The following is a 12,363-nucleotide window of genomic DNA, read 5'->3' on the forward strand; positions in this document are numbered from 1 at the left end:
GGAACCAATGGTGCACTTAGATGGTGCAACGGATAGAGCACCAGCTCTGGAGTCAGGAGGACCTTAGTTCAAATCTGGTCTTAGATACTTAACATTTCCTGCGTTAACTTAATTATGTTTCCCTAAAAAAAAATGAGATTAAAAATGAAAGAACCAAAATAAGTTGTTATTGTTTGTCCATTTCCTGCTGAACTTTCAGAAGATAACAAAGTGGCAGAGTTAAAATTCAAAACTTTTCTGACTCCAAGGCTATTTGCTCTGCCACTTTGGACCTGCTTTCTTTTCTATACAATAAAGATAGCAATACTTAATAATCTCAAAACATTGTTTTAAGAATCAGTTATAAATTACATGAAGTACTATGCAATCTTTAAAAGTAATATGTGTCCGCTGTTATAATATTAATTACATAAGAAATAATGTAGCAACAAGCAATTAATTGGACACTAAAATGAAGAAGAAAATGTTTGTTGTTGTTTAGTTAATTAGTCACAGCCCTCTTTTCCCCTCCTCCCATCTTCATCCTCCTCTGAAGTGCTCCAGTGTCTTAGAACCAAAGACTCAAAAAATTGCAAAGTATCTCAGACTTCTGATCCTGGTCATACCCTAACAGGAGTCACATCTAAATCGTTTCTATCATCTCCAACATTAGAGAATGGGAGTTTTTCAACTATATTTTGGAATTTTCTTAGCAAAAATATTGAGGTGGTTTGCTATTTCCTTGTCCAGCCCATTTTACAGACAAAGAGATTGAGGCAAACAAACTTAAGAGACTTGCTCAGGATCATATAGCTAATTCCAGGGCCATTACTCTGTCCACTGGGCCACTAACTTTCCTAGGAGAGAATACTGAGATTAGATAAATGGCTAGAGATAGGTCTCCACACTGTAGGTATGATTTCCCAGAATAATGTACCAAGCATCCTAGATGTAATTTTATTCACAGATGATAAATCCTCTGCAATTTAATTCTAAAAAAATCTGTCTGAATGAGGAGTGACTGATTGCATATTATTGTCTCAGCTCCTTATTTAATGGATGGAGCAAAAACGTGAGTTAGGTGATGACCTACTTTTTGGAAATAAACCTGTGTCTGGATACTTCTCTCCTCACATCTTCCAGAGGTCTTCTTCCTCATTAAATGAAACCATTTTCCCTTCCTCCCTTCCTCCCAGTTTCTTCCTCCTCCAAGGTCCTCCATTGTCACAGAACTAGAGACTTTAGAACTGGAAAAAACCCCAGACATCTAGACCTACCTATAGAATGGGAGTTTTTCATCCGTATTTTGAATCCACACATTTCACCCAGACATTGATTTGTTCATTGAGGCAGGTAAGTGGCCTAAATTAAGGATGTGGTACAGGAAAGAAGGAAAAAAGGAAGGGAAAGAGGGAGGAAGGAAAGGTGATATATGAGAAGGTACATTCATGCCATCATTGGGCACGCCATTGAACAATGTAGAAAAACTACACGGGAAGTGCACAAGACCAGGGAACTCATGGAATGACATTTCCTATTCCCAATACCACAAGCCCACAGGTGTCTTCTGATTGCTTCCACGGGTTCCATGCTTGTTACCTGGGATTATTCTGATTCTAGAGGCAACTAAGTGGTACCATGGATACTGCTGAGTCTGGAATCTGGAAGGTCTGAGTTCAAATCCATCCCTGAACACTTTTTAGCTCTGTGATATGTAAAATGTTTAGCACAGTACCTGGCACAGAGTAAGTGCTTAATAAATGCTTGTTCCATCCCTATTCTAATTCAACAAACTGGGAATCTGCCAGTGATCCAAAAAAAGCAGACTGATGTGATAGAAAGGGTCCATGACCTGGAGTTATGAAAAATTTTGGTCAAATTCCCTCTCTAAAGCAGAATTTTTTTTGTTGCCTTTTTTATATACCCAGAGCCCAGCAGAGTGCCTGGCACAAGGTTGGCACTCAAATGTTTATCGGCTGGCTGACCGGCACTCGCTAGTTGTGTGATCATGGACAAGACACTCAACATCCCTGGGGATCAGTTTCCTTAGCTGTCATGATGACTAGGACTATAATAATGTCTTTAATAACTGCTTCAGAGATCAAATCAGATAAGGGCTTTGCCAGCCTTAAATCTATAGCAATGTTAGCTATTATTATCCCCCCCCACAGGGTGGGGCTGGGGCTGGACCTGTGCCTAGGGGGGTAGGGAAGAGCTCAGGGCTGGCTAATTATTAGCAAGAGTCAGTTCAGTCAGGGTTCATCTGGAAGAAATGAGGCAAACAGTCCATGAAAAGTTAGGAATTTGGGGCACAGTCCAAGGTCATTCCAGCTGTTTAGAATCCACAGGCAGATTTAAAGGAAAGGCAAAGGAGAAACAGGTCTATATGTGGGTAAAACTGAGGCCATCCGGTCTCGCCATACTGGAGTGCCAAATGCTCGTTCTTATTTTGTTGGCTTTTTAGTGAATTCATTTTATGTGGCGGACAAAGAGCTGGCTCTGGAGCTGGAAACTTGGGTTCAAAGACCAACTCTGACACTAAATACCTAGGCAAGTCAGTGATCTTGGGCTTTGATTTGCTCAATTGTAAAATGAAGGTCCTGGTTTAAATGGCATTTGAATAGGTCTAGTATCTTGTACTTAATACTAATTTAACCCATACCATCCCCTACTTTACCCCATGTCTAGAAGAGAGGCAGTCATAGCTACTGTGACAGCTACAAATATGGCACCCAGTAAATTATATGAATCATGATTCAAGAGCATGGCAACCAAACCCACTTAACATGTCATTGTCCCATTGCTTATCTGTTATCCCCACAAAAGTCCCTAGACCCTGAAAATAAATAGGACTAAGTGTAAGGTTGCTGGGAACAATGGGGCATAATGGAGAGAGGGCTGAACTTAGATAGAATTTTGATTCCGACATTCCCATTCCCCTCAGCTTTGGGACTGGGTCTTCCTGCTGAGCTGTCCTGAGATCTAGCCAACCTCAGACCAGGCTTCATATCTTTATTAGCTATCCACCTGATAACATTTCCCTCCCCTCCTTTTCTACCTTTTTTCCTTGCTCTGGGGCCAATAATAAAATCTATACAAGAAAAGCTTCTGGAAAAGGTGTGAACCCTGTGGCTCTGTATTTCATCTTTGAAACAGAATCATCGAGTCTGAGAAATGGAAAGGCCTTTGGTGGCCATGTAGTCCCATCCATACAATTCAGAAATCCTACCTTTTTTTGCTCCAGGCAGCTCATTCCACTTTTGGAAAGTCTACTTGTTGCTGACAGAATGCTTATATTGTATTCTGAAACTTCCACCCATTTGTTCCTGGTTCTGTTCTCTAATGACTGAATGAAACAAATTTGAGCCTTGCTACCTAGATTGTTCCTTGGTTATGTCCAATTCTTCAGGACCCCATTTGGGATTTTCTTCGGAAAACTACTGGAAAGCTTTACTATTTTGTTCTCCAGGTCACTTTACAGATAAGAAAACTGAGGCAAACAAGGTAAAATGACTCACCCAGCTAGAAGTATCTGAGGCCAGATTTGTACTTAGGAAGATGAACCTTCTTGACTCCAGAACCAGAGGGTCTATCCACTGCAGGGCCATCTACCTGCCTACGTAAGATAGCCCTCTAAATCCCAGTGACTCAGAATAAAACTCCTTTCCTGGCTACCACTCCCTTAAATGTGTTATCTCAATTTATTAGGATTTAATCTTGATTTTGTATTTGTATCTTCAGCACCCAGCATAGTACTTGGCACATAGTGAGCATTTAATAAATGTTCTTCCTTCTTTCCTCCTTCTCTCATTACTTCCTTCCTTCCGTCCTCTCTTCTTTCTCTCTTCCTTTTTTCTTTCTTCCTCCCTCCCTTCTTTCATTCCTCCCTCTTTCTTTTCCTTCCTTCCTTTCATTCTTTCTCCCTTCCTTTTTTTTCTCTCTTCCTTCTTCCCTTCCTTTTTTCTTCCTTTTTTCTTTCTCTCTTCCTCCCTTCCTTCTTTCATTCCTCCCTTTCCCTTCCTTCCTTCCTTTCATTCTTTCTCCCTTCCTTCCTTTTTTCTTTCTCTCTTCCTTCTTCCTTCCTTTTTTTCCTTTTTTCTTTCTCTCTTCCTCCCTCCCTTCTTTCCTTCCTCCCTCTTTCCCTTCTTTCTTTCCTTTCCTTCTTTTTTCTTTCTCCCTTCCTTCCTTTTTTTCCTCTTCCTTCTTTCCTTTCTTTTTCTTCCTTCCGTCCTTCCTTCTTTCTCTTTCCCTTCCTCCTCCTCCTCTTTTTCCTCATCCTTCTCTGCTTTCATAAAGGCAACATTGTGTAAATGGAAAGAATATAGGGCTTGGAGTCATTGAATTATGATGATAATGACTGTCATAACTGCTTGTGCAGGCCACTGCTGAGAGTGACTTCATGCTGGTCTCTGGGAGCCCCTTCAGCCCCTAAATCCAGCGCTCAGCATGTTGAATAACATGTAAAACCCAAACCTGTACTGTACCACATCCTTAATTTAGAAGCATTATCATGTTTCTATAGCTTCTAAGCTTGCAGAAATGAGGAATGATGAAAGGTTCCCTCCCCCTCCTCTCCTGTCTTTCTGTCTAAATATTATGGCACTGTTTATCATTGTAATACCTAGGCCTTTTGATGGAGAACTAAATTAAAGTGAGCCAATGTGAGGGGGAGGGAAGAGGATGAATATTCTTTCCTTTATTTTGAGTTCCTTAAAAATTCCCTTAGCCTCTTAGCTTCCCAGAATTCTCTCTTCCATTGTATTTTCCAAGTAGAGAAACAGCAAACTCCTGTCAGGTTCATCACTGTTGGAAATGCAGCTCACTAGGGATTAGGGTTGGTCTGAAAATTGGCTCTAATGACCAGTTTACAGAGCTCACCAAATGTCTGCAACATGTGGAAGAATTCCAAAAGCCTCTCTCTGTGTCACCCTCTGGTTTCGAGAGGAAAAGGCCTTTTGTCTCAAGGATTGTTTGTGAGCATATGTCATTTGGTTCCAGTATTATTTTCCCAGGAGCCAAAGACTAAATTTCCAGGAGCTGTAGACATGTAGCTCTGGATTCTATGCCAGTTTTGCTCAGGCTAGAGGGGAGGTGCCTTTCCATGAGATTTTACAGTTTGCTGAGTACTCTAAACCACAAAATGCAACTATTAAAAAAAAAACCCAGAATAAGAAAAAATTCCAACAATCCAAACACACTGAGACATACAATTATTGTATCTACATGTCCAGAAGAGTTTGCTTCCTCAGTGATTAATAAGGTAGGATAATATAATGAAAAGGACTCTGTTTAAGGATTTCAAAAAACTGAATTTCAGTTCTTTGACATTTGATGTGGCATTCTGGGCAAGTCAGTTTCCTCTTCTGTAAAAAAGGGATGATAATACCTGTACTCCCTATCTCAAAAGATTTGTGTGAGGAAAGTACTTTTTGTGTAGTAGTTAAGATTACTGGATTTGGACCTGAATTCTAATCCTGATTTACTCTCTTACTATCTGTGAGTGTTCTTGGGCAAGTCACTTAAATTATCCCAGCCTCAGTTTCCTTATCTGAAGAACTTGGCATTAAGAGCCTCTAGGCTTCCTTCCAGTTCTTAACGGATATGGGATATTAAGAATATATAATTCTGATGTAGTCTAAGCCAGGACTTCTTAAACTTTCCCCTTGTGACTCATTTTTACTCCCCTCCCCCAAATTTTACATGATCCCAGATATATAAATATATTTTAAAAAGCATACAAATCAAGCATTTACTAATAATAAATCATAATTTAATGACCCCCGCTTTCAGTTACATACAACCCACAGTTTAAGAAACTTTGGTCTAAGCCATATTATAATGGAGAAGGGAGAAGCAGTAACCCAGTTCTTTAGATCTTTGTTTTTTTGTTTTTTTTTCCTAAAAGAATATTAAATACCATTCACACACAGAGCAGTTTTTCCACTGGAACTGGAAGAGACGTTAGAGATACTCTGTTTTACAAATAAAGAAACTGATTCTCAGGGAAATAGTGACTTGTTCAGAGTCACACAGTTAGTAAGTCGATGAACCAGGAACCAAAGCCCAGCCCTTTGGTGCCAAATCCAGAACACTAACTTATAACCTATATCAGATTGCTTGCTGTCTTGGGAAGGGAGGAAGAAAAATCTGGGACACAAAGTTCGACACCATCAGTTAAGTTTAGGTTCACTCCTTGCCATTTCCAGTTTATAGTCATTTGTAGCTCTTTTCAACAAAGAGTTGATTCAGACCAGTTCCAATGATCTTGTGATGGAGAGAGCCATCTGCATCCAGAGAGAGGACTGTGGAGACTGAGGGTGGATCACAGCATAGCATTTTTCACTTTTTTGTTGTTGTTTGCTTGCATTTTATTTTCTTTCTCATTTTTTTTCTGGCTTGATATGATTTTTTTTCGTGCAGCAAGATAATTGTATAAATATGTATGCATATATTGGATTTAATATATATTTCTACCATGTTTAACATATATTGGACTACTTGCCATCTAGGGGAGGGAGTGGAGGAAGGAGGAAAAAAATTGGAACACAAGGGTTAATGTTGAAGAATTATCCATACATATGTTTTGAAAAGAAAAAAGCTTTAATAATAATAATAATAAACAATTTATAGTCGTTTATCTCCAGAAATAGTCATCCTATTATCTTTCAACTTCTGCTCCATAATCAGTCTATGGAGCTATGAGTGAGCCTTATAAGACAGAAGAAATATTGTTCTGCTATTTGTGTGGGGAGAGTGGGGCTAGAAAACTAGACCTTTATTACAACTGGCCAACTCTCTGGGAGGAGGGGAACAATGGTTTTACCTTAATCAAATGGGGAGCCAAATGCTTACAAGTCATTCTCATTTTTTAAAAAAATCGAATCACATTACAGGGTCTGCCTAATCAGTTGTAATAACCTAAGGGAGGCAGTACTGCAAATGCTATTAATGCCATAAATTACATTTTATAGAGTATGGTCTCCCCACAAAGCGGCTTCCTTGAAAAGCCCAGAAGGCATAGCATTGATGGAGGTCACAGCAGGAAAGGTGTGCCTGCAGACAGTCTAGGGCAGAAAGACAAGAAAGAGGGATGTACAGAATAGGGTGTACAGGGTACCTAGAAATCAGAGCCTCTGAACTTGGAAGCTCTCAACTTAGCCCCCTCTCTCACTTTCTTTGTGGCTGGTGGATTGAACATGTTTAGCTTTCTAAAAAAAAGATCCCTAGCCTCTCTTTATCTTCCTCTCCTTTCCTGTGCCTTTTTTTTTTTTTTTTTTTTTTTTTTTTTTGCCTATTACTACAATTATTTATCCACAGCAGTGGACCATTATCTAAATATAGGATCAATAGATGAAAACACAAAAGACTAATAAAAGCAACATTCCCCAGATGAAAGTGAAAACTCCAGCAAGAGCTGAGAACAGTGAGCGGCCACCAGAGCCCAGAGTTCGGTTCCAGCCCAGTCATTCTTCACTATTGATTCTGCCAGTGAGAAAGGAAGAGCTTCATTGGTTTGACAAAGGATGATTTATCCTCCATCATAAGATAATTTGCAGTCTTTACCCTCATTTGAATCATTTCCCCCAGAGTCTTAATTTTGATAGGAGAAACCCACCAAGGAATTAGGTTTCTGTGTTTCGGGATTCAGTCTGTAATTACTTCTCATAGTAAATGGCACTAAAGGTTGAAATCTAATGATTTTAAAGGAAAGAAGGGGAAAAATGGTTGTTGCCAATAGGCTTGAATGTCATGTGCCTGGAAGTGATGGGAAAAGAGATGCTCAGAACTGTGAATAAAGATTTAAGAAAAATGCCTTATTGCAGAGCTTACATTTGCTTTTCAGGGAGTCCACCTGGGATAGCAGGTGCTCCTGTACACCCAGGCTTACTCTGCAGAATTCCCTCCCAGCATGGAAAGGTTAGTCCTTAGAAAGTGCCTTAATCTTTCAAACTATTCCTGGTGTTGTTGAGAAGTCAGAGCAGCTGTCTCTTGGCTAGTCATAGTTTTTGGAATTATGAATGTTATAGAGGCTGCACAGACGGGGAGCAGGAGAGCCAAAGAGACAGCAGTTTAGACTCTCTGACATTGAATGGCAATTCAACCATGGGTTAAGTCACTTAACCTTAATGAGATTGAATTTTCTCACTCATAAAGGAACAATGGAAAAATGACTGGATTTATAATCAGCCTGCTTCTGTTGCCGCCTCTGTGACCTTGATCTTTTGGGGGTGTATACATCTATTGTTATCTCCTCCTGACCCTCAAAGGGTCATGGACTTAGGGACCCCTCTTTAATCAATACAGATCAGGTAGACCCCTCTTTAATCAATACAGATCAAGTAGACCTGGTGTTGACTTAATAGGTCTTAGAGGATTTACTGAGGCTCTAAAACATTAAATAACAAGTCTGGAATCATAGAGAACTCTCAAAGGTCTCATTGGAACCTGACTCAAGGCAAAGTATTCTGTCCACTACATCATCCTGCCATATAATGCAGTATAAATGTCAGTTATAATTATTATCTAATCAGTGTGATCTGAGGGCTTTTGTGAGACTGGGCACTGAATCTTGGTTATATTTCATTAACAAGAAGAGACAGCATAGTGCGATGGAAAGCACCAGATTTAGAAGGAAACAAACATTTATTAAGCACCTACTATATACTTGATATTTTGCAAATGTCATTTCTCTTGATCCTCTCAACAACTCTGGGAGGTAGCTACTATTATTACCCTCATATAGTTGAGGCAAGCAGAAGTGAAGTAATTTGTAGAGACATAATTAGTAATCATCTGAGGCTCGATTTGCACTCAATTCTATCCTGATTACAGTCTGGGTACTTTATCCATTGTGCCACCTAGCCACTCTAGAATTAGAATTTGAGTTTGATTCCTGATTATGCTATTTCCTAACTGTTGGTCTTTGGGCATTTTATTCCAACTTTATCAATCTTAGCTTCCTCATCTATAATTTGAGGTGTTGGACTAGATGGGAGGCTTCACATTTGTAGTCAGCAAGACTCTCAAATGTGGACTGAACCCAAATAAAATATAATTGAGAAATGTTTAACAAAACAAATAAAAATGCAGTACAACATAGATCATGTTAATTTGGGGTTTTCCAAGTCACTATGGGTCTACAAGGTTTTATTTCTATTTGTGTTTGACACCATTGGATGAGATGACCTAGAAGGTATTTTCTAGTTCTACATCTGTGATAATTAATTGCCAATTTATCAAATATTACAGATATTATAAAATGAATAAGATCCAATTCCTATCTTCAGAAAGTTTATAATCTGGTCAAAGAGTTAAAATATACATATAAATGGCTATAGAAAAGAGAATATAACTATTTAGAATATATAGCTACACAAACACATCTATCTAATCTATATTTATATCTCTGTGTATAGATAAAGGGTATAGACTATAGATGTGCATATCTCTCCATACAGATATAGATAGATGGATCTATAGTTCTCTATATACAGATATATGCCCATTTATATCTATATAGATATCGATCCATAGGATAGATAGATATAGATATCTCTCCCTCCCTCCATCCATCTATCTATCCATCTATCTTTCTGTCTTTATATACCCTGAATAAATATATAAATATACATATGAGACATATCTATATATTCAGGTAATTGGGTAGACATATGATTGAAATATGTATGTATATATATATAATATATATATCACACTTCATATATGTGTATGTATGTCTATATATTCTCTATAATCTCTCTCTAGAGATACAGATAGGGTAGATATGGATATTTATCCATCCATCCATTTACCTATCTATCTATGGGTATTTATATCTATATACAAAAGGGAAAAATCACTTTTGAACGGGGAAGTCAGGGAAGCTTGTGGAACAGAAAGTGCTTAAGTTGGGCATCAAAGGATAGATAAGATTTCAACAGTCAAGGATGGAGATAGAAGACTTGAGGGAAGCAGCACATTCTAGGAAATAGAGAATGGTATGAACAAAGGCAGGCTAAGAAAAGTCAACTGGGCTCATTTATCAGGAGGACTGAGCTCTTGAAAGAAAGTGGTGTGAAAAAAGTCAGGAAAACAGATTTGGGTCTGATTGAGGAAGATACTGAATGCTAGATTAAGGAGTTCTGACTTGATACACAAAAACAGATAATGTAGCAGCACAATCCAAAAGAAGGAATGCTGATTTGGGAATCAGAGGATTTGAACCTTGAGGAAATCATTTAACCTTTCTCTTCTTCTGCTTCCTCATTCATAATATAAATTGGCTGGACCAGAAGATCACTAAGGTCTCTTTCAGCTCTGTCTATGATCCTCTAATCTCTAATGAGAGAGGAAAAGGAAAAATATGAAGCAAGGTCTAGCCTCAGAACAAAGAAAAAAATGCATCCCTTTTGCTTGTCTGATAAATTATTGTTAGTACTCAATATATTTGATAATGACCAGCATCATTATTGTGTCATTCCTTGTCCAAATGCTGTTCTTCTTCTTATTATCCCTTTTAAAAGCTAAAGATAAGAGTTTGACATTTGGGGGATTAAAAATTCAAATTTTCTAATCCATTAAACTAAGTGCACCAAATAGGCAATGGTGATTATTATAGTACTAAAAATATCATAACCACTAATAAGAAGGCTAACTGTATTGCCAGACTATATAATGTGTTGAAGGCATCTCACCCTAAATTTATGCTTCTGTGAAAGTAAAGATGGGGTAGCTATATGGGGCAGCAGAGAGAGCACTGGCTCTGAAATCAGAAGGGCCAAAGTTCAAACCCTAATTCAGATACTTAATAGCTGTGTGATCCTGGCAAGTCACTAAACTCTGATTGCCTTTAAAAAACAAAAGTAAAGGTAAAGTGGGTATCTTTGAATTTCATCCAGGGAATGTTTTTCATTTTATATTAGTTTGATTTGTATGGAATAGAACTGAAGGACACAGGGGCCTTAGAGACCCATTATTTCAACTTATATTAGAGCAGGAGTCCCCTTTGTAGTATCCTTGATAAGTGATCAATTAGACTGATAGAAGCACCCCTACTCTTGGAAGCAACTCATTCCATTTTTGACACCTTAAATTATTGGGGAACTTTTCCTTAATATGGAGCTGAAATCTGCCTGTCAACAACTTCTTGTTGCTCCTACTGCTTCATTTTGAATAAAACAACTAATCAAACAAGAAAGCCCAAACTCCTCTTCCAAGTGATGGGACCTTCATCAATTATCACTCCCAATTTGGAATGATCACTTCCTGTATTTTGAAAACCAGTTCTTCCCTATTAGTCAAAGTTATGTTCAGAAGAGTAGTTCTCTTTGTTGATTCCTCCACTGATAGGAGAGTGATGTTATAATTAATTAATAACTTAAGTAATTATCATCGATTTAAATGAATGAAAACCAACCAATCAGCAATTACTCATTAAGTGGTAGACATTGTATTAAGTGTAGAGGATAAAATGAAAAGGGAAAAAATCATTGTTTTTTACAAGTAGCTAGAAAAAAAATAAAATATTTAAAGAATAATAAAATCAACAACAACAAAGGAGAAACCATCTCTGCCATTTGAGGAGCTTATATTCTAAAGGGGGAATAACAAATATGAGTATGTTCTGCTAATACATTCAAATTATGGAAAGAGGAGATAGAAAATAGTTTTTAAGGGGAAGATAATAGCAACTATGGGGTCTGGGGAAGGTTTTCTGAAAGAGATGGCATTTGAGTTGAATTTTTTTTTGCTGAGGCAATTGGGGTTAAGTGACTTGCCCAGGGTCACACAGCTAGGAAATGTCAAGTGTCTGAGACCAGATTTGAACTCAGGTCCTTGTGACTTTAGGGCTAGTGCTCTACCACTGCACCACCCAGCTGCCCCTTGAGTTGAATCTTAAAGGAAGCTAAGGAATATGAATTTGAGGATGTCAGAGAATATTCTAGGAATAAGGGAAAACCACTGCAAAGATATAGGTTCAGGAACTGAACATCATGCATGTGGAATAGCAAGTTGACCAGTATGACTAGGTTGTAGAATGTATGCAGGTAAATGTTTAACAACTGGATCTCTGGTGGGGAGGGGGATGTTTGTAAAACAAAATGAGGACTGAGACAAGATCATTATGTTGGGCAATTAAGAGGTTGCTGGTAACTTTCAAGAAAACAATTTCAGATGAATGATGAGATTGGAAACCAGATTGTCAAGGGTTTAGAAGAGAATGAGAGGGAAAGAACTGGAAATATTGAGTGTCGACAGTTCTTTCAATGAGTAATGAGGAGAGGAGATTTATGGGATGTCTGCAAGTAGTTCAGGATAAGATGTAGTGAACATTTTTATAAAGATTGTAGAGACTAGGATATGTTTATAAGTAACATGGAATGG

The sequence above is a fragment of the Antechinus flavipes genome, chromosome 4 (genome assembly GCF_016432865.1).
Source record: "Antechinus flavipes isolate AdamAnt ecotype Samford, QLD, Australia chromosome 4, AdamAnt_v2, whole genome shotgun sequence".
NCBI lineage: Eukaryota > Metazoa > Chordata > Mammalia > Dasyuromorphia > Dasyuridae > Antechinus > Antechinus flavipes.